Consider the following 27,897-nt stretch of genomic DNA (forward strand, 5'->3'; position numbering starts at 1 on the left):
TCTTGTTCCTTTTATTCCTCCTCTTCACAATCTATGTAAAATAATTTCTTCTCAGCACACTTATGACCTTTAGTGTATTTGTTATCACAACTGTAACAAATCCCTTTTGCTCTTTTTTCTTCCAATTGTTTTGGTGTCAACCTTATAGGTTTTTGGAAGGATAGGGGCAACAACACTTCCACCTTTACAGTTGTGAGTCGTAAGCGTCCTTGTTTCCATAATTTTGCTTTCCATTTTTTGTGCAAACCTGAATGCCTTCTCCAATGAATCAAGTTCCCAAAGGTGAACCTCATGTTGGATGTTATCCTTTAAAGTCCGTATGAACACATCAATCCTATGCTCCTATGGAATATCTTTTGCCCTTATATTCAATTTTTGGAAGTCCTCAATGTGCTCCGTCATTGAACCCTTTCGTTTGAGATTTATCAATTGGCTAAGAAAGGTGTTGCTTTTTGTATCCTCATAATGTGCTATCATTTCTTCCGAAAAAAATTCCAAGTGACAATTTGTTTATGAGAGAAAAGCCATCGATACAATACAAACTAATTTGGTTCCAAATATAAAGTTGCAATGCATACCTTTTGTGTGTTTTTCACAATATGGAGATCGAAATATTGTTCCATTTGTAGTATCCATGTTATGAGATCCTTCCCATCAAACTTCCTCATATCGATCTTTGGAGCATGGTGGGTCTTCAATCCAACATTAGATTCTTTGAAATTATGATTAAAATTCCTTTTGTTTTCATCATGCATTTCCTTTACTACCCTTTCGCCATTAGTAAGCATTTCTTGTAGCAGCTTTGTCAAATCTGTCTTCAAATCTTCCATGTTACCTTTAATTTTTTCTTCTAAACCATCCATCTTAGCTTCCACATCATTCATCTTAACTCCCACGCATTTCTTTAAACCATCCATATTAGCTTCCACGCCTTCCATCTTAACTTCCACTCCTTTCTTTAAACCATCCATCTTAGCTTCTGTTACTTTTTGTGAGAGTGAATTTTGTTGCACTTGGTCTCGTAATTTTGATATATCATGTTTCATTTCTTCCTCTTCTTCATGAGTCGTGCTAGAGCTTTTACTAGGTGTTTCCATTTTCTTTCTTTGGCGAATCAATTAATGATAATTATGCTTCATTGTGCCCTTTTAATTCCTTCAAACTATTTTTTCAAACCAAACTTATGGAAATTTTAAAAAAAACTACACACCTTTTTTCATTTTGTAGGAGCTCGATATTGAATCTATTGAATCTCTGTAATTTCGAATCTCCAAGGTCTAAAATTACGTCTTGCGGTAGCCCTCGGAGTCCTCTTTCCAACCTCGCAAGTCTGATCAATATTGGATTCTCCAAGAAAGAAATATGCCAAATCTCCCACGATGGTCAGATTATCGACTGATTTAGTAGATTGAACTTGTACAAAGTTCCACGTGTCACTGTTTCGACCTTAGGACTTGAAGTCGATACAAAGAAAAACATGGGCCATCCTCTTTCTGTAACTTTTTATGAAACTTCAATCTGATGCTCACAGAGAAAGTTATGACGATTTTCCCCAGGGCACCTATTTGAGATATAATTCGAGAGCCTGCAAAAACCCTAACTTCCTTGGATCCTATCTCCAAAAATATAGTGATAAAAGATCTGAAATTCAGACCCAAGGTTCATCAAGATTTGGCTCAAATGGATTTTAATTTCAACTTCTGAAACGTTGTAGAAAAAAAGTATAGCGAAAATTCCACGATGACCTGTTTGGAGCAGCGAAACCCTAGAATCCAAAGGCTCTGATACCAAATGTTATGTAACCAGCTCACAAAATAGAAGAAAAGATAGATCAACAACTTCAAAATCAGCCTCTTCAAGGGGGAAACCTCCTTTACATTACACAAATGAACAATTCTTGGATGATACAAATGACAAAACCTCCTTTCTATATATAGGAGTCTAAGGGGTCACAATATAATCAAAGCCAACATACCAATAATAATATAAGGGCACAACAATAACAATAGTGGGCTTCTATGGGGCACAATAATAACAATATGGGGACAATAGGGGCACAACAATAAAAATAAGGGCTACAATGACAATAGTAATGGGGGAATCACTAGTATTATAGGGACCTAACATTGGACCACCATTAGTTGGTTGCTTGGCTATGGAACCTTCCCTGAAGTCATGCCAACTCCATTACAACCATCTTCACATGCACCTATGAATTGATGGGATAACCTGGGACTTGTCACTTACCCTTGGGGGCTAGAAACACTTAATAGGGTTATCCATCTAGCCATCTGTAAAAAAGAGAGGGAAGACTTATACGAGACTTGTTCTAGATAGATTTTTTTAGGTGATCTTTGTGTGAAGTTTGGTAGTGCCCCTAAAATTAAGTATGATCCACTATGATGAATTTATGATTTTTGTTACCTAATGATTATTTATTTAAATTTGATCCTAAGGAGGTTTTGTTAGGTGGTTATCATCATAGTTGCAGAGGCTTCTTGAGGTGCTTGCCACACCTCCTTAGCAGAGCAACAAAGGTCATACCATTGTAGAGAGAGAGAGAGAGAGATTAGCTTAGATGATGCAACATTTCCTACCCTAAGAAAAACCTGGGGTTATTTATTGACTTCACGCGATGATTAACACCCCCAAGGACCTAAAAATGCTAAAACATTGATCCCATGAAGCTTGGTGCTAGAGATATTGATGACGTGCCTAATGGGCCCATGAAGCCCCAAGGTTGGCCTTGACACTGTTTGATGGGAAACACTTACTCCAGAGCCTAAATGATTATGTTCATCCTTGAGATGAAAAGGGAGGGATAATACATCATCTTGGAGCCCCAATCCTTGAGTAATTGAGTGCCACACCACCCCTCTTCCTCCTTTGAGTTTGATGTATGACATCTTGGACATGATGTGTTACCATGGAGTAACTTTGGATGGTTTACACATGATACTCGAGATGCGTATTGGAGTATGGAGCATTAATTATCCATTATATCACCTTTTGGTGGCTTAGTGAGCTCATTTGGAGGATGATGTCAAGCTTTAGTAGCATTTATTCCCACACGTGGGGTATTTTATGGTACTTTTTTCATGTTTCTAACCTATGCGGTTGGCTTGTAACTTCTTTCTTGTGGAACACTTAAAATAGACCTGTCAATAGGGCTTCTTTAGTTTTTTTATTATAAAATGAGTGGGAGAAGGCTCATAAGGTTCACATAAATAAATCCTCCCCTCATTTGTCTTTTCATCATCACACATATATAATTCGGCCTCTCCTAAAGAAAGTGCAACTTGACTCTTTTTCTCTACATTAGACATAATGTGATATTTGTGGATGTGACTTACTATTGGAAGTGATTTTTGCTTGAGGACATTAATTTAGGTTTGAAAGAATAGCTCTTATGGAATATTATTGCAAGTTTATTGTTTATCATTAATATTTTGCATGTTTTTATGTTTAAATTAGGGTTTCACTTGTTCCATGACTAAATGCTTATCATTTTTGAAAATTTTCTTCATAATTGCATGTAAAATTGTCTTCTTAAAAGCCTATAAGGGAACTCTATATGTGCGAACCTTATACTTAATGTTTCCTCTCACAAGAATAATAATTAGGCTTTTAGAAGTGGATTCCCTAGATAATCCCCCCTTACTCCATTATCCTTCTTTATAATCTTGTGCCATAGAGACTCCAATTCCCTTATAGGATAAGAGACTAGTCCAAAAGTGCGTTGATCACCTTAAAACTAAATTAAAACCTTTCCAAATTTCTCTCTCCTAGATGGCTAGGGAAGCACTAGGGTTTTAGGAGTTTATTTAAGTGTATAAATGTTGTTTTATCACTTAAAGGGGGCCTTAAACTATAGGTTAGTTTCTATGATTCCTATAAAATAAAAAACAACAAAGTGGATAGCCTAACATGTCATAGAAGGGCTGATGTCACCTTCTACTTTAATTGTTTATGCATAAATAACAACCCTAAAGTTGTTTACCCTATTTCAACCCTAGTCCTATCTAAATCCCTTTCTCCTTTCTTATTGAAGATTATTTGGAGGGATTTTCTTAGGTTGTTATATGTCATTACATGCCCTCTTATTCAAGATCATTCAAACCCTATAGCAACCCTCTTATTGGTCTAACTTTTAGAATGCTTGAACCTTAGCATTGAATACCTTGGTCATTTTTGGCCTTTTCAAGATCTTTATCCATCTCTAGACCGTCAAAATGAACCACCTTGAGCCCTAGAAATATAATACCTTATAGGTGAATTAGGGAAGCCTCCATTATGGTTGAACTCCCACTAAAGACTAGGAGGAAGGGATTTAAGGTGATAATGGCAACCCTTCCTGATTGTTGTTGTAAGGTTTTGCCCCTTCCCCTGTGAGGCTTTGCATTGAGCCTGCAAGGTTTTGACGCAAACAATCCCTATTCCCATAGGTGTAAAGTTACCTACAAAGAAATGTCTCAAGACACATGAAGAGGAAAAGGACAAGTCACATGTTCCATAAGCTAGTATGGTTGTAATTTTGATGTATGCAATGGTTTGTACTAGATTGTACATTGCACATGTAGTGGGAGCGTTGAGTAGGTATATGTCAAAAACAAGGAAAGAGAATTTGACAATGGTAAAGAGGGTTTTGAGGTATTTGTGTGGAACTAATGGTTATGGATTGTATTACTCAAGAATGCCAAGTTTTGATAGAGAATTGGACATACATGGATTTTTTGATGTAGACTGGCCCAGAGATTTGGATCATAGAAGATCTACAAGTGGGTATGTGTTTAGCCTATTTGGAGGAGTGACCATTTGGATGAGCAAGAGACAGTCTGTAGTGGCACTCTCAACTATGAAAGTTTCTATGATTTTTTGTAGCATCGAGAGGTATTCCCACATGACAAGAGGCCTCCTAAGTCAACTTAAGAAAATTATGAAAATAAAAATAAAATAAAATAAAATTGGGCTTCATGTAGGCTCAAAATGGACAAGTCAACCCCACTATGAAAGGTGTGTCCCTTGTTCAAATTCACCTAGTTAACTTGCATATATATAAATGATGTGACACTTCACTTGATCACTCACTCATTAGCATTATCTCTCTTCTATAGCAGCCATACGCGGGAGTAGATAGAGGATGAATTGACTGATGTTTGGACTTGGATTTTGGCATAGATTTCTAGACAATTTAGAATTGTAAACCTTGTTGAAGAATAGTTTCTCCTAGAAGAAAAGTTATTGGGTTTTCTCCCAAGGAAAATTTGTTGTCTCTATTGTGCATGGTTGTCTCTTTATGATCTTTATTGTTTCCCCTACATTTATTGTTGAAATTCTCTATGTATAATTGCTTAATGATATCAATAACATTAGATAAATTGTTTGAAAATCATTAGGTAGTAATTATCAGATTATAAGCTTGGTTTCTAGTTTTCATCTTGTAGAAAAATCAACATGGTATTCGAGCTTTGTTGAGAGAGTAGCCACTAAAGTCAAGTGAAAAGGATCTCATTTATGGAGAAAAAGAATATAAAGAGAGTCACCACCTAAAAGAGAAGGATGATTCCAAGAGGATGTCGAGTTTGGATATGTTTTAGAGTTCTGGTCAAGGAATCTTCTGTTGTGAAGGTTGATTTGTGTAATTATGTCCAACAAAGAAGTGACCTAAAGTCTATTTACTATGATTTTGGTATGTCTGAGGTTGAAAGGATAGGGTTGTATGCATGTTTGTTTGATCTGGATCTATTCGCAAGTATGTTCAATAGGTTAGGGAAGTCGTTGTGCAAGTAAGGCTAGCTGCAGGGGTGTCTCCACCCTAGAAACAGGGTTGTAGTGGGATCAAGCAAGACTAGGGGCCTCAGACATCAAGGATAGGTTGACCAAGGGTTACTTATGGAGGGGTGAGGGTTGGTTGATCTAGTTATAAGGAACCTGAAGTGAATATAAGAAGGCAGGTCGAGGCTAGTAAAGCTACTAGATAGAGGACCAAAGAACGTTAGGGTATTTGAGGACAGAATGAGGTCATCTAGGCTGAAGAAAAATGATTTATTGAGGTGTGGATAGCAGCCTGAGACCTAAGGATAGGTAGAACGAAGTGGTGAAGGCTAGCAGCAAGGCATTCTAAGGTAGTTGTGGCTAAGAAGGGCTAGATCAAGGAGGATTCCAACTGTTGTACTAGCCAACAAGGTGTATGGTCATCTACTGAAGAAATTAGAGGTGGTCATGGCTTAGAGAAGGGATGAACAATGGTCTAGCATCCCTAGTTATTGAAGACAAGGAAGCTATAAGTAGGTTGATTCCCTTAGGAGGATAGTTGAGGGCTAGAAAGTGCCCAAATCAGCTGGACAGAGTGTTAGAAGGAAGATCAAGAGTTACACAGAGGTTTGTTAGGAAAAGGAAGGGGCTAACATCAAGGTAATCAATGGCTCTTATGATCAGGGAACTGAGGAGTCTTTATTGTTGTATTTGTCTTTGAGTCTTTATGCTTGTGCGGTACAAGAGTTAGAAGACTTAGTGTTTGTAAACCCTAAAGAAGACTTGGAGGTTACGACTTGTATGGAAGTCTTGGATGAGAAATTCCTAGGGTTTGTAGTATGAAACCCTAGAGCAAGACTTTGAATGTTGGATGCAAGTGGAATTTGTGCGATGCATACTTGGTTTATCTCCTTGATATCAGATGAAATGACTTTGTGTTATTGCTAGCTTATTGTTAAGCCTTTGGTGTGGCTAGATAGCTTGATGAATGGCTTACTAAGCCTAATCTGCAGGATGAAGAAACGAAGGGATCTAAGCTTGAAAATAATGCACATGGACAACATTAAGGAGGAAAGGATCAAGAGGGAGTTTACAATTCCCTACAACAATCAACAATTTCTTCCTTAATCAAGAGATAATTACTTCATATCTTTCTCCCTTGATTATTTTTATTTTTCCTTTGTGAGCCTCTTATCTTTGTATTTTTTTCTTGGCCTCCTGAATGAGGTTTGTAGGTACATTATGAAGGTTTCCAAGGAAATTATTTTGGCAGCAGATGGAAACATTGGAAAGAACAAAGCAAAGTTTGCAACAAGAACATTCTTCCAATAACATGGAGTACAAGGATATTTTTTACTCTAGTCTCTGATGGACAGGTTTTTGTATGACCTAAAGGCTCGAGCATAAACTCAACAAGAATGATTGGTGTTTGAGAGGGGGGAATTGTATAGACATCCAGGATTGTACTAGATGATAGGAAGAACTTCTAGTTTTGAGGGAGCATACCATCAGGAAGTATGGAAGAAGCAACTTCCTAGAAGATGTCATGGGTTGAGATTGTTAAGATGCTCAGTGACATAATATCTCTAGTAGTAGTATGCCTTCTTTATTGTGACCATGTCAAATATCAGAAGGACTTGCTTACATGACAAAGGGAGCAACAATAACAAAAGAATTTGCTTACATGAGAGAGGGAGTAACAACAACAGGAGGACTTGCTTACGTAACAAAGGAAGCAACATGCAAAAAATATTTTCTTACATGATAGAGGTAGTAATAGTGGTAGGAGGATTTTCTTCCATGACAGAGGGAGAAGCCAAGACTACCATAGGAAGACCTACTTTAGTGTCAAAGGGAGTTGACCTTGGATATTTAAATGAAGGACTCTGTCCAGACACACTATTGGAGATTTTGATTTGGTGGATCTCATGATGTAAGGTAGTTGATTAGATCCTTGGTGTACCTAGTTAACACCAAGCCTGATATTTGCTTTACAGTGAACACCTTGAGCTAGCATATGGTCGAGCCTAGGTAGATCCATTGGGTTGTAGCAAAGCATGGTTGAAGTACCTGCATGGTACAATAAATATGGTTTGATATATGTTTCAGGTGGTGAAGTGAGGTTGTACAATATACATATTCAGATTGGGCCGAGAGTGAAAAACAATAAAAAGAGCACATCAAGGTGTTGCATCAACTTGCTATCAACTATGGTATCTTGGTTTAGTAGGAAGAAGACTTGTGTTACTTTCATTACAACATGATCAGAGTATATCACATATTGTGTCACAAGTCGTGAAGCAGTGTGACTTTAGAAGCTTCTTGCAGGAATCCTTGATCAATACACTTCATCTGAGACGTAGTGAAGAGAGGAGAAGAGAAACTCCATTACATATACATAAATGAGCATATCACAAACATTATCACCAAGCATATGTCTAGCGTGAAGTTTGTATACTTCATAGACAAGCTTGGCATGATGTAGAATGTCTCCCTCATTGAGAGGGTGTTTTGATGTCTTTGCAGGATTGGGGAAACCATATCCTAAATCCATAAAGGACTTTGGATGGGTCATAAAGGACTTTGACTAGACCATATGGATGCATTCACTTGAGAGGCCAGAAGGACTTGGCTGGGTCATAAAGGACTTTGAACATAGGTGAATGGCCCATGAAAATTACGAGATTGGACAAATATTCTCCTAAGGATCCAGAAGGACTTGGTTGGGTTATTAAGGAATTGACTAGAGGAGATGGATGTAATTCACTTGAGAATCCATAAAGGACATTGGTTGAGGGTGAATGGTCCAAGGGAAGATTCTCTCCTTAGAAGCTAGAATGACTTGGTTAGGTCATAAAGGACTTTGACTAGAGGAGATTGATACATTTTCCTAAGAAGCCACAAAGGATTTTGGCTAGAGGTAAGGCCCTAGATACTCACATTTCCTACCTCGGGATGGAGTTATCTATATACATGCATCAACATGGCAAGATCATGAACTTTTCTTATGGAGAAGAAATTTCAGCTAAGGGGAAATCTATTACAACCAAAAATAATACCTCCCTCACTAAGAGGGAGTGTTGATTTTTTGTAGAATCGAGAGATATTCCTGCACGAAAAGAGACCTCCTAAGTCAACTTAAGAAAATTATGAAAATAAAAATAAATAGATAAATCTTTTTTGGGGCTTCGTGTAGGATCAAAATGGACAAGTCAACCCCACCATGTAAGGGTGTGTCCCTTGGTCAAATTCACCCAGTCAACTTGTGGCTGCTATAGAAGAGAGATAATGATAATGAGTGAGTGATCAAATGAAATTTCACACACACACCCACACACACACACACACACATATAGTCTATTTATGATCTTTATTATTTCATCTGCATTTATCGTTGAATTTTTCTGTGTATAATTGCTCAATGGTATCAGTAGCATTATATAAATTTTTTGAATATCATTAAAGTAGTAATTATAAGATCATAAGATTGGTTTCTACTATGCATCTTGTTCAACAAGTTGAATACAAGGTAGCCACTTATGCACAAAAGGAAACAATATGGTTGTAGAGATTATGTTCATGTATTGGGTTGGTACAATGAACTATGAGGCTAGATTGTGACAGTTAGAGTGCAATCTTCCTAGCAAAGAAACCAACTTATAATTTTAAGACACTTTGTGAGAGATATGGTTAAAGAAAAGAAGGTGTTGTTGGTGAAGGTGGATTTTTTTTTTAATTTTATAGATTCATTAACAAAATATATGAGCACTAAGTTTTCCTGGTGTAAAGAAACAATGGTTGATCGTGTACTCTTTTGACCCCCTATGTGCCAAGAAAACAACAACTGGGAGAATAATGGGTATGTGTTAAGTCTTTGGACGATTATCACCACATGTTATATGTTGATTTGAGTGTAGTGGGGGTGAATCCCCCTTGCTCAAAGGGTTTGCAGGGAGATGGAATCCCCTCTATATGAGGGTTTGAAAAAAAATGGGTAGTTTTTTACATCCATTTTTGTTGGTTTTCAACATATGTTTTTCATTTTAGTGGTTTTGTTGTGCATAGTGGTTTATCCCATGGTTTTGTAGTTTTAGTGAAGGAAGTATGGTTGTATTCTAATATTGGGTAAATGGATTGGATGTTTATGGATGTCGTAGGTATATATATATATATATATATATATATTGTAATACTATAAAGATGAACCTTGATAATTGCTTGTGAACTTTATTTATCTTATTATGATTCTTTTTTAGATCTTGTTCATCAAACAATTACCAAGACTAGAAATATTAAAGACAATAGACACAGAAATTAGGCTTCAAGCCAGAGAAAAACCCCTCCAAGGGGAAAACCCATAAGAAGTATTCTCTTGTTATAAAATCTACATTAAATGTGACAACAAAGACTAAAACCCTAGACCAATTCCTCCTCCAAGTACCAATTCATCCCTCTAAGAATCCCTTCCAGATAGATCAAATAAATAACGCTTAATCTTGATTCTACCAGCTTCTAGCTTCAACTTCATCCTGCAACTTCATCCCTATAACTGTTGCAAAAACCCTAATTTAGCTTCTTCAAGAGATAATTTTTTGAGCAAGACAAGTCCTTCTTCTAGCAACTTGATACTAGAACTCACTCTCCTACAATTCGGACTTGCAATTTCATCCTTACTTGATGTTGCAGAAACCCTAGATTTCGCACGTCTGAGAGAGATAAAGCCCAATAACAAATTTCTTCCTTATTCTTTCCATTTAGACCTTCGCTCTTCTTTTCTTCTTATTTCCCAACTACGGATTGAATTTACTCTCTTGAGATCAAACTTGTGAGTGAGTGAGTTCCAAATGAGGTCGAATTTACTTCTTTATATAGCCTTTCCAAGGAGCCGCATTCCCTTCTTTAGGCTGACTTGTAGCTGTCATGGCTAACTTGTACTTTGGACATTTCCAGGACTTTCTAGACTCAAAATAAAATATTTTACACGTTACATCTTGACCAAAAGGATTTTATAAACATGATGTTGACTCTCTTGACTTGTGACAATATAACCTATGACCTAACAAGTCCTAGAAGCATGAAGAACATGATTTTAACTAGAAGACCATCAATAAATAGCATGCAACCCATGCTTTAAAATAATAACTTTTTTCTTTTCTTATTTTTGTTTGTTATATAAGATACATATTGAAAGCAGTACAACAGCAATTATGAAGACCGAAACTAGTTACATTTCCAACATTCCGTCTTAACTAGGGAGGTATTCATAATTGTTCAACTAGTACAACATCATTCTCAAACTAAAAAGCTCTCATAAGAAGAGTCAAATTGATAAGCCAATTGTAAGCATCAACATTATGACTAGCATTATCTTTGAGGCCTAACTAGACAAGCTCATCTTCATTCAATAACATTATGTTGGGAGGATTTACGTGTGATATCGCACTACCTCTACAAGGCACATACCCCATTTAGATCACAAGGTATCTCCTTTTAGGACTATTCTTATCTTGGATTCCTAATCCTCAAAGAATATTGGTCCTCTCCGACCACTCTCATCTTGGATACTTATCTTATCCTCAATGAGTGTTAGCCTTTCCTTTCTTGGATGTTCTATCCTTAATGAAACCACATATGCTTACCCAATCCTCCACCATTCTCTCTCTAAGGCATTCACTTAGACTTACAGTTGTTATTCCTGGTCAAGTGCATGACACATGAAGAAGAGAATGCACTTGTGATATCCAACATCACTCTCTCTCAACTAGAGAGGATATCCCTATTCCCCTCTTGATCAAAGAATAGATCCTTGCACCTATTCAAGGAGAATCCTTTACTCCCTCTCAAAACCAAAGGAGATTCTAGACTTCATTTCAATCTGGGAAGTCAACACTACAACCCCTATAGCTTGTTTTCATAAGAATGTCAGCTACCCATTCTTTATAGTTGCATGACTCCTCTTTCCTTCTTGTATCGATATTTCTTCCTTCCGAGGTATCATGGAGACATATTATTTCTTCAATCTTGTGACAAGATCTAGGTCATCTATCTTGCACATCACTTTCATCTTGTCATCATTGATGAAGGCATTATATCAAGATTTTCCAAACTTTAAGTTGATCATAGCTTCCTCATGAAAGTGATCTCCTTGTTGTTGTATGAACTTGACCTTTAGGTTATGTTTTTGCAATTGCTACCTCCTAATCTCAATATTAAAGACACCTTGACTTCATGATTGCTAGGTATCATATGTTGAGCTTGCATCAACATTCATCATATATTCTTGCAATAACCTTCCAGGTAGAAAAATAATATTTTAACCAAATAACCAATAATAGAAATATTAAACTCACCTCATCATGATGACATTCTCATCAAAGCATGAACATCCTCATGGTCTGTCTCCACACGAGTCTTCCTTCATGTATTAGAGTGCCCAAGGATCGAACTTGATTACCAAGTTACAAATTTTTTTCTTCTTTCAGAGACTATATTAGATGTTATTATACTATATAGTCTAGTGATAAAGTCTTGATCCTTTATTCATTCTAGAGTAAGTTAAATTCATCATATAACCATACTAAACATATTTATGGTCAACTTCTTTTACAGGATTTTGTATGCATAAATCCTTCCAAAGAGTTATTTTAAGTGCATTTCTATAATTTCATTCAATCATATAGCCATATGCCCTAAAATGAGACTGCAACTTGACCAACTGCATTCCTTCATCCTTTAGGAGTATTGTTTCCATACTATATGGAATATATACTATCCTTGTCATAATGATTTCTTCCAAGAACCTTCCAAAATGATGGTTCTTATAGGATCATGATGATCCTCCTTAGCAAAATGACTATCTCTAACATAATATTAGAGAATGCTTGGATGAACAATAATATGAAAAATGGTCTAACTTTAAAGACTATATGATTCCTACAAAACGACTCAATCAAGTAGACTCTAAATATGCTACTATCACATGCTTCTATCTATGATGACATACAAAATCTGAAATAATATATTCTATCCTAAAGGAAATACTAACTTCACAAAGAACCTGACGGAGAGGATGAATTCCTTAATAGTAAAGATATTTGACATCTTCTTTCTTTGGCTTCTTCTCAGGAACTCCCATTTCTTTGGCTATGTGAGCTTTGCTTCTTTCCTTTATTTTTTGGTTCTACTTATTTGGATATTCCCTCTTAAAGTTTCCATATTCATTACATCCAAATCATTGAAGCTTGGACCTATCAGGCTTATGTTTGGAATTTCCAAATTTTCCCTTCTTCAGCGTCTTGACTCTAGCAATAAAGGCTTGAGACTATTCATTTGATTTGATATCATCATTTGCCTTGATACTAGTTTATTCCAAAATGAATTGAGCCCACAACTCATCAAAAGGAGTTGAGTCTTTCTTGGAGTAAATGTTAGTTGTGAAACTGCTCCATTCTGGTGGCAAGGCATTTAGTACACAAATGGTCATTTTAGAGTCAAAATTTGTCTCCCCGAGCCCCTATAAATGATCTCTTATTTGATAAATATTCATTATAAAGGATGATATGTCTTCAACCTTTGATTTATTCTTTTTGTATAGTTTATTTCTTAAAGACATCTTTTGTCCTGATGTACTTATAGAGTATAAATTCACTAGCTTATCATGCATAGCCTTAGAAGTCTTCAAAATAGAAACGAATGCAATAATTTGATCCTTAATGGACTCAAAAATGATCCTTTGTGCCCTTACTTCCCCCATCTTGTATTTTTCTAGTTCTTTAGTCTTCTCTTTGCTATGTTCAATAATTTCACCAAGAAGATATTCCATTTCTTCATTCTCTGTAAGTGCCAAATCAATCCTTTTCTTCCATGCCAGGAAATTTTCTAAGCCATATATATATATATATATATATATATATATATATATATATATATATATATATCTTATTTCTTTCCTTACAGAAAGAACTCATATGACATATAGATTCAGAAATAGAGATACTTACTTTTCAATACAAAGCCTTCCATTCTTTGATGTTGTCTCCAACTATCTCAAGGATTTCAAGATCTTCAAAGAGACTTCAATGAGATCCTAGAAAGATGTCTTCTAGAATCCCCTCAACAACAACTTCAAAGAGTAATGAATGATACCAAGATCCTTTGATGCTTCCTTCAAGGATGTATTCTAGTAAGCCTTTGAATAGAGCTCCTTCCAAGAGAGATCAACAACCTTCTTGTAATATTCCTCTTCAGGATTTCTTTTGAAGAGGGCTTGATATAGTATTTTGAAATTGATTCCCATTAGAAAAACCTTCTTGTGTCCATGATATGATCCTTCCAGCTACCTTCTCTTGTTCACATTAGCTCTAATACCATGTGGGAAAATGCAATATGGCAACTATTAATTCGGATTTTCGTTAACCTTAATAATTGCTTGTGAACTTTATTTATCTTCTTATGATTATTTATTAGATATTATTCATCAAACAATTACCAAGAACAGAAATAGTAAAGACAATAGACATAGAAATTAGGCTCTAAGATAGGGAAAAACCCTTCCAAGGGGAAAATCGAGAAAAAAACTTCTCTTCTTATAAAATATTCTTCAAATGAGACAACAAAGACCCAAACCCTAGGCCAAGTCCTCCTCCAAGTACCAAGTCAACCCTCCAAGAATTCATGCCAAATATATTAGATAAACAAGGCTTAATCTTGATTCTACTATTTTCTAGCTTCAACTTTGTCCAGCTTCGACCCTGTAACTTTATCCTGCAACTTCAACCTTGTAGCTGCAGCAGAAATACTAATTTAGCTTCTTCAAGATATCATTTTTTGAGCAAGAAAAATACGCCCAAGGTCAAAGAGGTCAATACATAATATTCATTCTTCCATCAACTTGATACTATAACTCACTCTCCTACAATTTGGACTTGCAATTTCGTCCTTCCTTAATGCTAAAGAAACCCTATATTTCGCACATGTGAGAGAGATAAAGCCCAAAAACAAATTTTCTTCCTTCTTCTTTGCTTCTAGACCTTTGCTCTTCTTTTATTCTTGTTTCCCAACTATAGATCAAACTTGTGAGTGAGTGAGTTCCAAATGAGGTCAAATATACTTCTTATATAGCCTTTCTAAGGGGATGAATTCCCTTCTTTAGGTCGACTTGTAGTTGTCATGACCAATTTGTACTCTGGATATTTCCAAGACTTTATAGACTCAAAAGAAATTATTTTACCAGTTACATATTGACCGGAAGGGTCTTATAAACATGATGTTGACTCTCTTGACTCATGACAATATATCATATGACCTAACAAACCCTAGAATCATGAAGAACATGCTTTTACCTAGAAGACCATCAATAAAGAGGAAAATATGTAAGTAGATACTTGATTAATGACGACTTCTTCAATTGTAATCCTAATTGGTTCATTATATTATTTTTCATCTATCTCACTGCTTTTAGAGTGGAAAATTTGGAAGAATAAGCATGCAAAGTCATGTTTACCAGCAGTTCCTAGTCTGGAGAATTGGGGTTTGAAATGGTGAAAAATAATTTTGAGGCAATAACCAACATTTTCTACAGTCAAATAATATAGGTTGAATCTTTATAATTTCTTTTCATCTATCTCAATGCTTTCAGAGTGGAAAAATTGGAGGAAACAACTTGCACTGTCATTTTTATCGATGGGTCTGAGTTTGGAGAATTAGGGTCTATAAACTTTTGGGGCCATTTTGAGGCATTGAATGATGTTTTCTTTTTCTTTCTCTTTGGCGAGGGGGAGGGGGATTTATCACTAGGGTATGGAGCCTTGTGATATTTTTTTCCATTGAGAATCCATCCAATGATGCAAGAATCAGATCAATTAGAGTTCATATACAAAATTCATGCCTCCTGTAAGTTGAGCTATCGTGTTTAACCATCATGGTATGAGTGGATCCCACATAATCCCCCATTACTCATGCAGAAGGTGTTATGAAACCTGCTCAAGAAAAGATAGAAAAGATAGATCAACGCCTTAGAATTCAGCCTCTTCGAGGGGGCAACCTCCTTTACATTACATAAATGAACAATTCTTCGATGATACAAATGAAAAGACCTCCTTTCTATATATAGGAGTCTAAGGGGTCATAACATAATCAGAGCCGACATAACAATAATAATGTAAGGGCACAATAATAACAATAGTGGGCTTCTATGTGGCACAACAATAACAATATGGGCACTACATGGGTACATCAATATAATAAGTGGGTTGTACTAATAACAATAAGGGGTTACACTAGTAGTATAGGGGCCTAACATGCCCCTCTCCTTCAAAAAGCGTTGTCCTCAAGGAAAATTTTAGGGGCTAATGTTCGCCCAGTGGGCTAATTTTCCATGATTTTTCCACAAAAAAGATTCGCCAATTTCCAATTTTATAAAAGACGATTCGCCCAAATTTTAGAATATAAAATTATTTTACCTTAAAAATTGCCAACATTGTGTAGAGGCTATATATAAAATCATTATAAATTTGAATAATTTTACAAATATATCAATAAACATTTTATAGTTTGCATATTAGGGATTAGTGAGATTCGCCAATGTTTTTAAACTTCAAGAAATTTTTCCATGCTTAAAATTTTCCTTGGTTGTCCTCAACGCTTGAGTAGTTCTTGATGCTTCTGTATAAAATTATTGTCCTCCCATGTGGAATCTTCAACAGGTAAGTTATTCCACTTGATGAGATACTCTGAAATTGATCGATTTTGTAGCTGTCGGATTCTTGTTTCAGCGACTGCTCCAGGTTCCAATATGATTTTTCCTTCCTCTTCAATTTCTGGCAATATTGTTTGAATTGGGATCTTTTGCAAATTTTGAATAAGTGGCCATACTTCTTCGTCCTTCTTCTATTCATCCCTTGCTTCGTTTATCCAATCTGGTTGGATAATAGAAATAGCACAAAACAATGCTTCCACATCCTCATGCTTGAAGAGTCTTCCCATTCGGTAAGGTCGCCATTTTTTAAGTGCATGTAGTATTGCCAACATTTCCTTCTCATAAATAGCTTGCTTGAGATGTAGCAATAAAAATACCCAATCACCTACATCAAAACATTTTTCACTACGATGTTGATCTACCTGTTGTTTCGTTTGATTTTGCACCAAAGTGGCGTTATCCTTTAAAAGTTGGAGAACTTGTTGTTGATGCTCGATGTGATCTTTCTCTGCTTGAACCTTTTTCTTCTTGATATGTCCTTCTATCTCTAGAGTTTGAGTAGTGGTAATTTCTTCCAATCCTTTACAAGATATGGTCGGATTCATTTCTTGATGCTCGATGTGATCTTTCACTTCTTGAACATTTTTTTTCCTGATATGTCCTTCTATCTTGATAGTTTGAGGAGTGGTAATTTCAACCAATGAATTACAAGATATGGTTGGATTCATTTCTTCTTTCTCGATGTGATCTTTCACTTCTTGCACCTTTTTCTTCTTGATATGTCCTTCTATCTTGAGAGTTTGAGGAGTGGTAATTCTTGCCAATGCTTTACAAGATATGGTCTGATTCATTTCTTCTTTCTCTGGGGTGGGGTCCTGGCGTATATCCTCTTCTTTCAATGTTTCTTGATCCTTTTCTTCCTCCTCTTCATATTCTATGTAAAATAATTTCTTCTCAACACACTTATGACCTTTAGTGCATTTGCTATCACAATTGTAACAAAGCCCTTTTTCTCTTTTTTCTTCCAATTGTTGTGGTGTAACCCTTGTAGGTTGTGAAAGGCTGGGAGAAACAACACTTCCATCTTTATAGTTGTGAGGGGTATGCTTCCTGGTTTCCATAATTTTGCTTTCCACTATGTCACAAAGCCCTTTTACTCTTTCCAATTGTTGTGGTGTTGCTCTAAAGAAGGTGTTGCTCTTTGTATCCTCATAATGTGATATCATTTCCTCCGTGAAAATTCACCACGTAACAAGTTGTTTACGAGAACAAAGCCCTTCATACCATAAAAATTGATCTGGTTCTAAATATGAAGATGCAATACATACCTTTTGTAACAGTGGTACACCATGTAGATCAAAATATTGCTCCATTTTAAGTATCCAATTTATCGGATCCTTTCCATCAAACTTCCTCATCTTGCCTTTTCTTGATTTTAGGAGCTCAATCTTGAAACGACTGTAACTCTGTACTTTCAGATCTTTAAATTCTGAAATTGTGACCTGTGGTAGCCCTCTGTGTCCTCTTTCCAATGCCACCAGTCTGATCCAAATTAGATTCTCCAAGAAAGAGTTATGCACAATCTCCTAATATGACCTGATTATAGACCTTTCTAGAAGAGCGAACTTGTATGAAGTCCCACATGACCTGATTATAGACCTTTCTAGAAGAGCGAATTTGTATGAAGTCCCACATGGCTCTGAAAAATATGTACAAGAAACTACAGTCCATCTTCTTTCTGTGCCTTCTTACAAAATTTCAATCCAATACTCAGAGAGAAAGTTATGATGATTTTCCCCAGGTCACCTGTTTGGAATGTAATTTAGGAGTCTACAGAAAGACAAACTTCCTCAGATCATATCTCCGCCAATATAGCACGAAAAGCTCTAAAATTCGGACCCAAGCTTCCGTGCGATCTCGTCTCAAATGGGTTTTTTTTTAGCTTTTGAATCATTGCAGAAGAAAAGTTATAGCGAAAATTCCACGATGACCTGTTTGGAGCAACCAAACCCTAGAATCCAAAGCTCTGATACCAAATGTTATGAAACCTGCTCAAGAAAAGATAGAAAAGATAGATCAACGCCTTAGAATTCAGCCTCTTCGAGGGGGAAACCTCCTTTACATTACATAAATGAACAATTCTTCGATGATACAAATGAAAAGACCTCCTTTCTATATATAGGAGTCTAAGGGGTCATAACATAATGAGCCGACATAACAATAATAATGTAAGGGCACAATAATAACAATAGTGGGCTTCAATGTGGCACAATAGTAACAATATGGGCACTACATGGGTACATCAATATAATAAGTGGGTTGTACTAATAACAATAAGGGGTTACACTAGTAGTATAGGGGCCTAATAGAAGGTGATATTTATATGTGGACTATGAATAAGAATCTAGAAGGGCGAAATTTGTAAATGTTTTTGAGAGTTGAAGGAGTCAAACCTAACCCCCAATTGTTTATTGGGCTATGTTAAAACCAAGTTGCTTAGAGGAATAAGGACAAGGAACTATATAGAGAGTGCATGTTGGGAGTGGAGCCTAATTATCTTCTTTATTCAAAGGTATCGCCGCAATGGACCCAAATTCGTAATGGGGCAGAAACTTCACTCGTTTTTCGCCGCCAGGGGGGTCTAGGTGGAGGCTACAGTGATTTTTAGAGCCCTCGCCTGGTGGGGGTTCGGGAGCAACGCCCCCTAAGCTAAAAAATAGATGTAAAATTGCCTTGTAAAATGTTGTAATTTCATAGTCAATCTTGGCCATTCATTAGGCGGAGATCTGACAGTAGAATTTATGTTTAATTTAGGGTTTTTTTCCCCTAGAAGGCAACCCCTCACTATATATGAGGGAATTGTATTGCACCTATGTAGATGTGTATTCTGAACGAGAAAGAGAGAGGAGATTGTGTGAGAGTGAAGAGAGAATTACAGCGGATTTGTTGTAGGTTGTATCTCTTCATTTTGCTGGATAACATAAAAAGAAGGACCAGTTGTTTCTTCGTGGATGTATCCCAAATTAGGTGAACCACGTATATTTGTGTCTCTCTTGTTTTATGCATTTTCTGTGTTTCTGTTTCCGCAATATTTTATGTGTTCCATTACTTTGTAATATATAATTTTCTAACAACTCGTATCAGAACCGAAGGTCTATTTGGTTGATAAACTCGTAGGAGAGAAGGGTTCCTAGTTCAAGTGGGAGCAATGGCGGAAGATGGTAGGTTTAGGGTCGAAAAATTTAACGGCCAAAACTACTAGTTGTGGAAGATGTAGATGGAAGATTATCTATATCAGAAAGATTTGTACCTACCATTAAGAGGAAAGACAAAGAAGTTGACGAGTATGACAGACACAGAATGGGATATTCTCGATAGAAAGGCACTTGGAAAAATACGGTTGTGCCTAGCAGTGTCAATAGCCTTTAATATTTCAAAGGAAACGACAACAAAGGGTTTAATGTCGGCATTGGCAAATTATATGAAAAACCCTCAACCTCAAATAAGGTACTTCTTATGAATAATTTATTTAATATGAAGATGTCAGAAGATGGATCTGTTGTTGATCATTTAAATGAATTTAATACGGTTACCAATCAGTTAAGTTCTGTAGGGGTAACTTTTGATGATGAAGTTAGGGTTCTATTATTTCTGTGCTCATTGCCAGAAAGTTGGAATGGTTTGGTTATGGCCATTAGTAACTCTGTCTCTGGATCTAGTACTTTAAAGTTTGATGATGTTGCCGGTGCAATCCTTAGTGAGGAAATATGAAGGAAAAGCTCCGATGAGACATCACGTAATGCTTTGACTGTAGAGACTAGGGGAAGAAAAATGGAAAGAGGAAAGAGCCCAGGATATCGCAGTAAGTCAAGGAAAAGCAGATCCAAGTCCAGATTGGGGATAGTGTGACAGAAATGTGGGAAGAAAGGACACTTGAAGAAAGACTGTAAGTCTCGAAAGGGAAAAGAAGGAGACGCGCAGCAAGAAAACAATCATGAAGCGAATGTGACAGATGATGTGTTTCAAGATGCTTTGATTCTTTCATCAGAAAATATTATTAATGCCTGGGTGGTAGATTCAGGGGCCTCATTCCATGCCACACCTGATAAGAAACATTTTTTGTGATTATGTTCAAGGAGATTTTGGATAGGTTCGTTTGGGTGATGATAAACCCTTTAAAATCATTAGAATGAGTAAAATTTTCATAAAACAACATAATGGAAACCAATGGTTATTGAAGGATGTAAGGCATGTTCTAGATCTAAAGAAAAATCTAATTTCAATAGGGTAGTTGGGAGGTGAAGGTTGTGTAACTACTTTTACAGATAAAACCTGGAAGGTCACTAAAGGAGCCTTGGTAATAGAAAAAGGAGAAAAGGTTGGTACATTGTATTTATGAAATGGTATTTCTAATTCTGTTAATTCTTTCACCTCTGCAGGAGTAGATACAACATTGTGACATCATAGGCTCAAGCACATGAGTGAGAAGGGGATGCAGATTCTTCACTCAAGAAATTTTTTGGCATGTTTGAAGCATGTTGATTTGGAATTTTGTGAGAATTTTGTTTATGGAAACATAAGAGAGTCAGATTCCTTAGAGTTGGGAAAGAAAAGAAGAGTGAAAAATTAGAGCTTATGCATATAGATTTATGGAGACCTTCTCAAGTATCATCTCTCGATGGCTCTGTTATTATGTTACCTTTATTGATGATGCAACCAAGAAAACCTGGATTTATTGTATTCGAAATAAATCTGATGTATTTGATGCTTTCAAGAAATGGAAAGCTTTCGTTGAAAATGAGACAGGAAGAAGGTTGAAGTGTCTCAGATCAGACAATGGAGATGAATATTGCAGCAAAGATTTTGATAAGTATTGTTCAAAGAATGGAATTCGTAGAGAGAAGACAGTTCCAGGAACACCACAAGAAAATGGTGTATTAGAAAGGATGAACAGGACAATCATGGAGCGTGAAAGGTGCATGATATTGCATGCAGGATTTCCTTTACAATTTTGGGCAGGTGTTGGAGAAACTGTTGTTTATCTAATAAACAGATGGCCTTCAAGTTCCTTCGATGGTGGTATTCCAGAGGAGGTTGGTATATTGTTTTTATGAAATGGTATTTCTAATTATGTTAATTCTTTAACCTCTGCAGGAGTAGATACAACATTGTGACATCATAGGCTCAGGCACATGAGTGAGAAGGGGATGCAGATTCTTCACTCAAGAAATTTGTTGCCATGTTTGAAGCGTGTTGATTTGGAATTTTGTGAGAATTGTGTTTATGGAAAACAAAAGAGAGTCAGATTCCTTAGAGTTGGGAAAGAAAAGAAGAGTGAAAAATTAGAGCTTGTGCATATAGATGTATGGGGACCTGCTCAGGTATCATCTCTCGATGGCTCTCGTTATTATGTTACTTTTATTGACGATGAAACCAAAAAAACTTGGATTTATGTATTCGAAATAAATTTGATGTATTTGATACTTTCAAGAAATGGAAAGCTTTCGTTGAAAATGAGATAGGAAAAAGGTTGAAGTGTCTTATATTAGACAGTGGAGGTGAATATTGCAGGAAAGAGTTCGATAAGTATTGTTTAAAGAATGCAATTCATAGAGAGAAGATAATTCCAAGAACACCACAAGAAAATGGTGTGTCATAAAGGATGAACAGGACAATCATGGATCGTGAAAGGTGCATGAGATTGCATGCAGGATTTCCTTTACAATTTTGGGCAGATGTTGTAGATACTGTTGTTTATCTAATAAACAGAGGACCTTCAAGTTCCTTGGATGGTGGTATTCTAGAGGAGGCATGGACAGGTAAAAAGGTAAACTACTCATTTTTAAAGACTTTTGGTTGTGAAGCCTTTATCTACATTAATAAAGAGAATAGAATAAAGCTTGAGGCAAAATCAAAGAAATGTACCTTTATTGGTGTTAATGATTTTGGTTATCACTTATATGATTATGAAAATCACAAAATCATTAGGAGCAAAGATGTCATATTCAATGAAATGGTTTTATATAAGGATCAGATGCAAGAAAAGAAACAGGAAAAATAAATTAGAGAATACACAGTGCTTGATGAGATCACAAAAAAAGTAAAGGTGCCTGAAAATCATAATGATAAACAGCCAGAACAACAACAGCAACCCCAACAACAATAGGCACCTCAAACACCTGAAAGTGGTGTTAGAAGCTCTATTGGGATAGGTAAACCCCCTGAACGATACTCTCCTTCATTATATTATGTATTGTTGACTGATTCTGGTGAACCAGAATGTTATGAAGAAGCAATGCAGGTAGAAACCAAGAAGAAGTGGAAGCTAGCCATGAAAGAAGAGATAGACTCCTTAGTACATAACCAGACTTGGGACTTAGTCAGGTTGCCTGCAGGTAAAACAACATTGTAGAATAAATGGGTTTACAGGTTGAAGGAAGAAGATGGGGATAGAAAAAGGTATGAATCTAGACTTCTGGTGAAGGGATTTGCACAGAAAAAGGTATAGACTTTGATGAGATATTTTCTCCTATTGTTAAAATGACTTCAATCAGAACTATTTTAAGTCTAGTAGCAGTAGAAGATTTGCATCTTGAGCAGTTAGATGTAAAGACGACCTTTCTCCATGGGGATTTGGAGGAATAGATCTATCTGCAACATCCATAAGGATATGAGGTCAAAGGGAAGGAGAAACTAGTGTGCAGGTTGAAGAAGAGCTTGTATGGCTTAAAACAGGCTCCAAGGTAGTGGTATCTAAAATTTGACAGGTTTATGTTTGACCAAGGTTATACTAGATATCACTTTGATCATTGTGTTTATCTAAAAATGAAAAATTATGGGAGTTATATTATATTGTTATTGTATGTAGATGACATGCTTGTTGTAGGTTCTAACATGCAGGGAATAAATGTGCTCAAAGGAAAATTGGCAAATTCATTTGCAATGAAGGATTTGGGTGTTGAAAAACAAATCCTTGGTATGAGAATAACTAGGGATAGGAAAAATTGTAAATTAACATTGTCTCAGAGTGAGTACATACAAAAGGTTTTGAAAAGATTTAATATGAAGAATGCAAAACCAGTTACTACACCTTTGGCTAGCCATTTCAAACTAAGTAAGGATATGTGTCCCAAGACTCATGAAGAGATAGCTTATATGTCTAAATTTCCATATGCATCAGCAGTTGGAAGCTTAATGTATGCAATGGTCTGCACAAGCCCTGATATTGCACATGCAATGGGATTTATAAGAAGGCACACGAACAATCCAAGAAAATAACATTGGATGGAAGTGAAGTGGATTCTCATGTATTTGATAGGTACCATAAATCAAGCATTATGCTTTGGTGGCTCAAACATTGCTCTACAGGGATATGTTGATGGAGATATGGCAGGTGATAAAGATAATAGGAGGAGCACCACAGGGTATGTGTTTAGTGTAGGTGGAACAACTGTCAGTTGGGTTTCAAAATTGTAGAGTTTTGTTGCACTCTTAATGATGGAAGTAGAGTATGTTGCTACTATAGAGACTAGTAAATAAATGATTTGGTTTTTCTGGATGAATTGGGTAAGAAGAAGGAGTTGGGGAGGTTATATAGTGACAACCAAAGTTTCATTCATATTGCAAAGAACTCAGCATTTCATTCTAAGACTAAACATATATAGCTCAAGTACCATTTCATACGGTCAATGTTGGAAGATGGAAAGTTGAAGCTGGAAAATATACACACTAGCCAGAATCCTGCAGATATGTTAACAAAAGTTATAACTAGGGAGAAACTGAGATTATGCTCAGTTTCAATTGGTCTTCAAGTATGATGATGAAGATGAGAAACAACCAGGTCCAAAGTGGAGTCATTGTCCAGCAAATGAAGCAACGGTGGAGTTGCTATCATCAGTATCCAAATGGGAGATTGTTGGGTGTGGAGCCTGATTATCTTCTTTATTTAGAAGTATTGCCGCAATGGACCCCAGTTTGTAATGGGGCTGCAACATCACCTGTTTTTTCGTCATCATGGGGCTCCAGGGGGTGTGACAACAATTTTATGAGCCCCCCTGGAAGGGGTTCAAGGGCAGCGCCCTCGAAGCTAAAAATAGATGTAAAATTGCCTTGTAAAATGTTGTAATTTCGTAGTCAATCTAGGTCGTTCATTAGGCGGAGATCTGACAGTAGAAGTTATGTTTAATTTAGGGTTTTTACCGTAGAAGGTAACCCCTCACTATATATGAGGGAATTGTATTGCAGCTATGTAGATGTGTATTCTAAGTGAGAAAGAGAGAGGAGATTGTGTGATAGTGAAGAGGGAATTACATCGGATCTGCTGTAGGTTGTATCTCTTCATTTTGTTGGATAATATAAAAGGAAGGACTAGCTATTTCTCCATGGACGTAGCCCAAATTGGGTGAACCACGTATATATGTGTCTCTCTTGTTTTATGTGTTTTCTATGTTTGTGTTTCTGCAATATTTTATGTGTTCCATTGCTCTATAATATATAATTTTCTAACAATGCCTTCTCCTTTGTACCTACATTATTTTCATTGCAAAGGAAAAGAGATCATAATAGCCCCACCTTCCAATTATGTATTCTCTTGCTAGGGTTCCCTAGAGAAAATCCTTGTGTTCATTGTTGGTGTGTGATTATGTTTGTTTTACTTTGGCTGTGCATTTTATCTATTACATGCATAAGCATAAAATTGGAAATTAACAAATATGGAATCTAAAGAAAGTTAACCTTCATAGTATAGCTTTTAGTTTATTTTATCAAATTTGTTGGATAAAACTTTTGATGGAATATTTGTGGTAGTTAACACATCATATTGGTATCACAACTTGTTCCTTTGAGGAATCTTGTGGGAAGTCACAAAAGGTCCAGGAAGAAGTTTAAGTAGGAAGTCATAAAACCCAAGCCATGGTTGATAATTTTGTTCACAACAAACCTAATCTAGAAAAAGTGAGATTCAAGAGGATGGAAACATAGACCATTGATGTCAACTTGTTGTCACTACTACAACACCCTACAAACTTTTGCTATATTTAAATTTTTAAGCCTACCTCGTATTATAAGAAGGGTCGCTTTTGGTCGCCAAGTGTCGTTTCATGTTCTTACATGTGTTTCATGTGTCCATGTTCCTTTCTAAGTGTCGTTATGTTGTCAAGAATAACAATAATGTACTTTAGAGTCATAGTACATTTTCTTGTCATAAAAAGACACTTTTGGTCACAACTCCACACACTTTTTCTGTTATACTTGAATATTGTTTTTGAATTGGTGTTTTGGTGTATATTTCTTAGTCTTGGGTCCTATATAAGTTTTATTGATGAGTTGATATGAGTCACACTTTATTTTTCTCCTAACTCAGTGTGTTTCCAAGGCTTCATCCTCCCAAACTTAGACAATTGTTTACCTTGCAAGCCTACCCTCTTGGCTAGGAGAGTGCACTGTGCACTCTTAAGGCTTAGTGCAAACCCTCCTTGTTAGTTGGGAATGTGCCCTGCACCAGGAAGCCCTCTCTCCAATGCACAAGGCATTCTCAATCATAATGTTGGGTGTGGATCCTAATTATCTTCTTTATTCAAAGGCATCACTTCATTGGACCCCAATTCCTAATGGGGTAGAAACGTTGCTCATTTAATCACCGTCAGGGGCGGAAATGACGATTTTATGAGCCCCCCTTGGTGAGGGTTCAGGAGCAGCGCCCCCGAAGCTAAAAATAGATGTAAAATTGCCTTGTAAAATATTTTAATTTTGTAGTCAATCTGGATCATTCGTTAGGCAGATGATCTGACGGTAGAAGTTATGTTTAATTTAGGGTTTTTTCCCCTAGAAGGAAACCCCTCAATTTATATGAGGGAATTGTATTGCAGTTGTGTATATGTGTATTCTGAGTGAGAAAGAGAGAGGAGATTGTGTGAGAGCGAAGAGGAAATTACAACGGATTTGTTGTAGGTTGTATCTCTTTATTTTGCTAGATAATCTAAAAGGAAGGACCAGTTGTTTTTCCATGGAAGTAGCCCAAATTGGGTGCACCACATATATCTGTGTCTCTCTTGTTTTATGCATTTTTTGTGTTAGTGTTTATGTAATATTTTATGTGTACCATTGCTCTATAACATATAATTTTCTAACACATAACAAACAATCCTTGGTGCTTGTTGCTACACCCTGCGCCAGTCAAGTCCTTCTTCTCTAATTGAGCGCAATGCACACTCTCAGTGGGCAGTGAGACCTTACCTTGATATTTTTTTTTGCACCCTTCACCCTCCTTGTGGTCTAGTTCTCCCTTCCTAGTGCATAGTGTGTCTTCAACAAACAATCATGCTCCTTATTCCTTGTTGTTGCGTCTTGTGTCGGTCAGGCCTCCTCCAATCTTTCAATGAGTGCACAACACATCATTAGTGATCATTGGATCCCCTCCTTGTCACTTCCAAGTGCGCTATGCACCTGGAATTTTTCTCTCTCTTCCCTCGATGCACTGTCAAGCCATAGTCAGAAATTTGCATAAAGCATGATAAACTAGGAGATTTCTAGGATAATGCTTGTTTTCCATGATTGATCTATAGTTGCAGGTGTTCAATAAAGCATGGAAAATATTTTTTAGGAGAGATGAAAAGAAAGGTTTCCCAAGGAAGCATCTTGAAGACAAAGGGGCCATGTTTCGATAATTGAAAGACCCATGGATTATGATGATCAAAGCGACTCATGAAAACTCAAAATATTTCTCAAGACACTTTGGAGGGTAGATGGAAACTACAATGCAAGATTCGTTATGAATATAAAAGACATAGTGGCAGTGTCGTCACTTCTCAAAGAACTCTATGTACAAGTCACCATGAGTCCAAGTCATCAATGTTGTTGACTTGTCATTGTTGAAAATAATACTGAGAGGGGGTGTGAATCAGTATTATCTAATTCTTTTAATAAATCTTCCTTACTTGTTCTTTGAATTATTTTTGCATGTCAGTATCATAAAATAATGAGCATGAACAAAGAAAACAGATAGTCACACCAAAGAACACAAGATGTAAGGTGGAAACCCAATGTGGGTGAAAACCACCTGCTGCAATATGTCTCTATCTTCTTTCAAATTAGAAACTCCTTTTACAATGATTTTGTACTGGTGCAATCCTTTGCCAGTACGCAGGCTGCAACCTGCAGAGAGCTACAACTCTCTCTCGTTTTCCAGTCTTCTCCTGGAAGGGAGCTACAACCCCCTACTTCTTTTCATAAAGCATCAAATGATCATCAAGTATATAACAGTTACAGTCCACTACAGTTATCAGATCAGCAATAACAGAACTAACGCAGAACACCTTATCAACAGAGAAATTCAATCAACAGAACATCTTAAGACAGAGACGTAGTTTTCCCTTCTGTGGCCTGCGTCGCGACGCAATTCACCTTCTGCTTTCCTGCGTACACCCACAGGTATCCTTCCGCTGTACTGC

Source organism: Pinus tabuliformis, chromosome J (genome assembly GCF_031772625.1).
Source record: "Pinus tabuliformis cultivar Carrire ecotype Pingquan chromosome J, CPIR1, whole genome shotgun sequence".
NCBI classification, from domain to species: Eukaryota; Viridiplantae; Streptophyta; class Pinopsida; order Pinales; family Pinaceae; genus Pinus; species Pinus tabuliformis.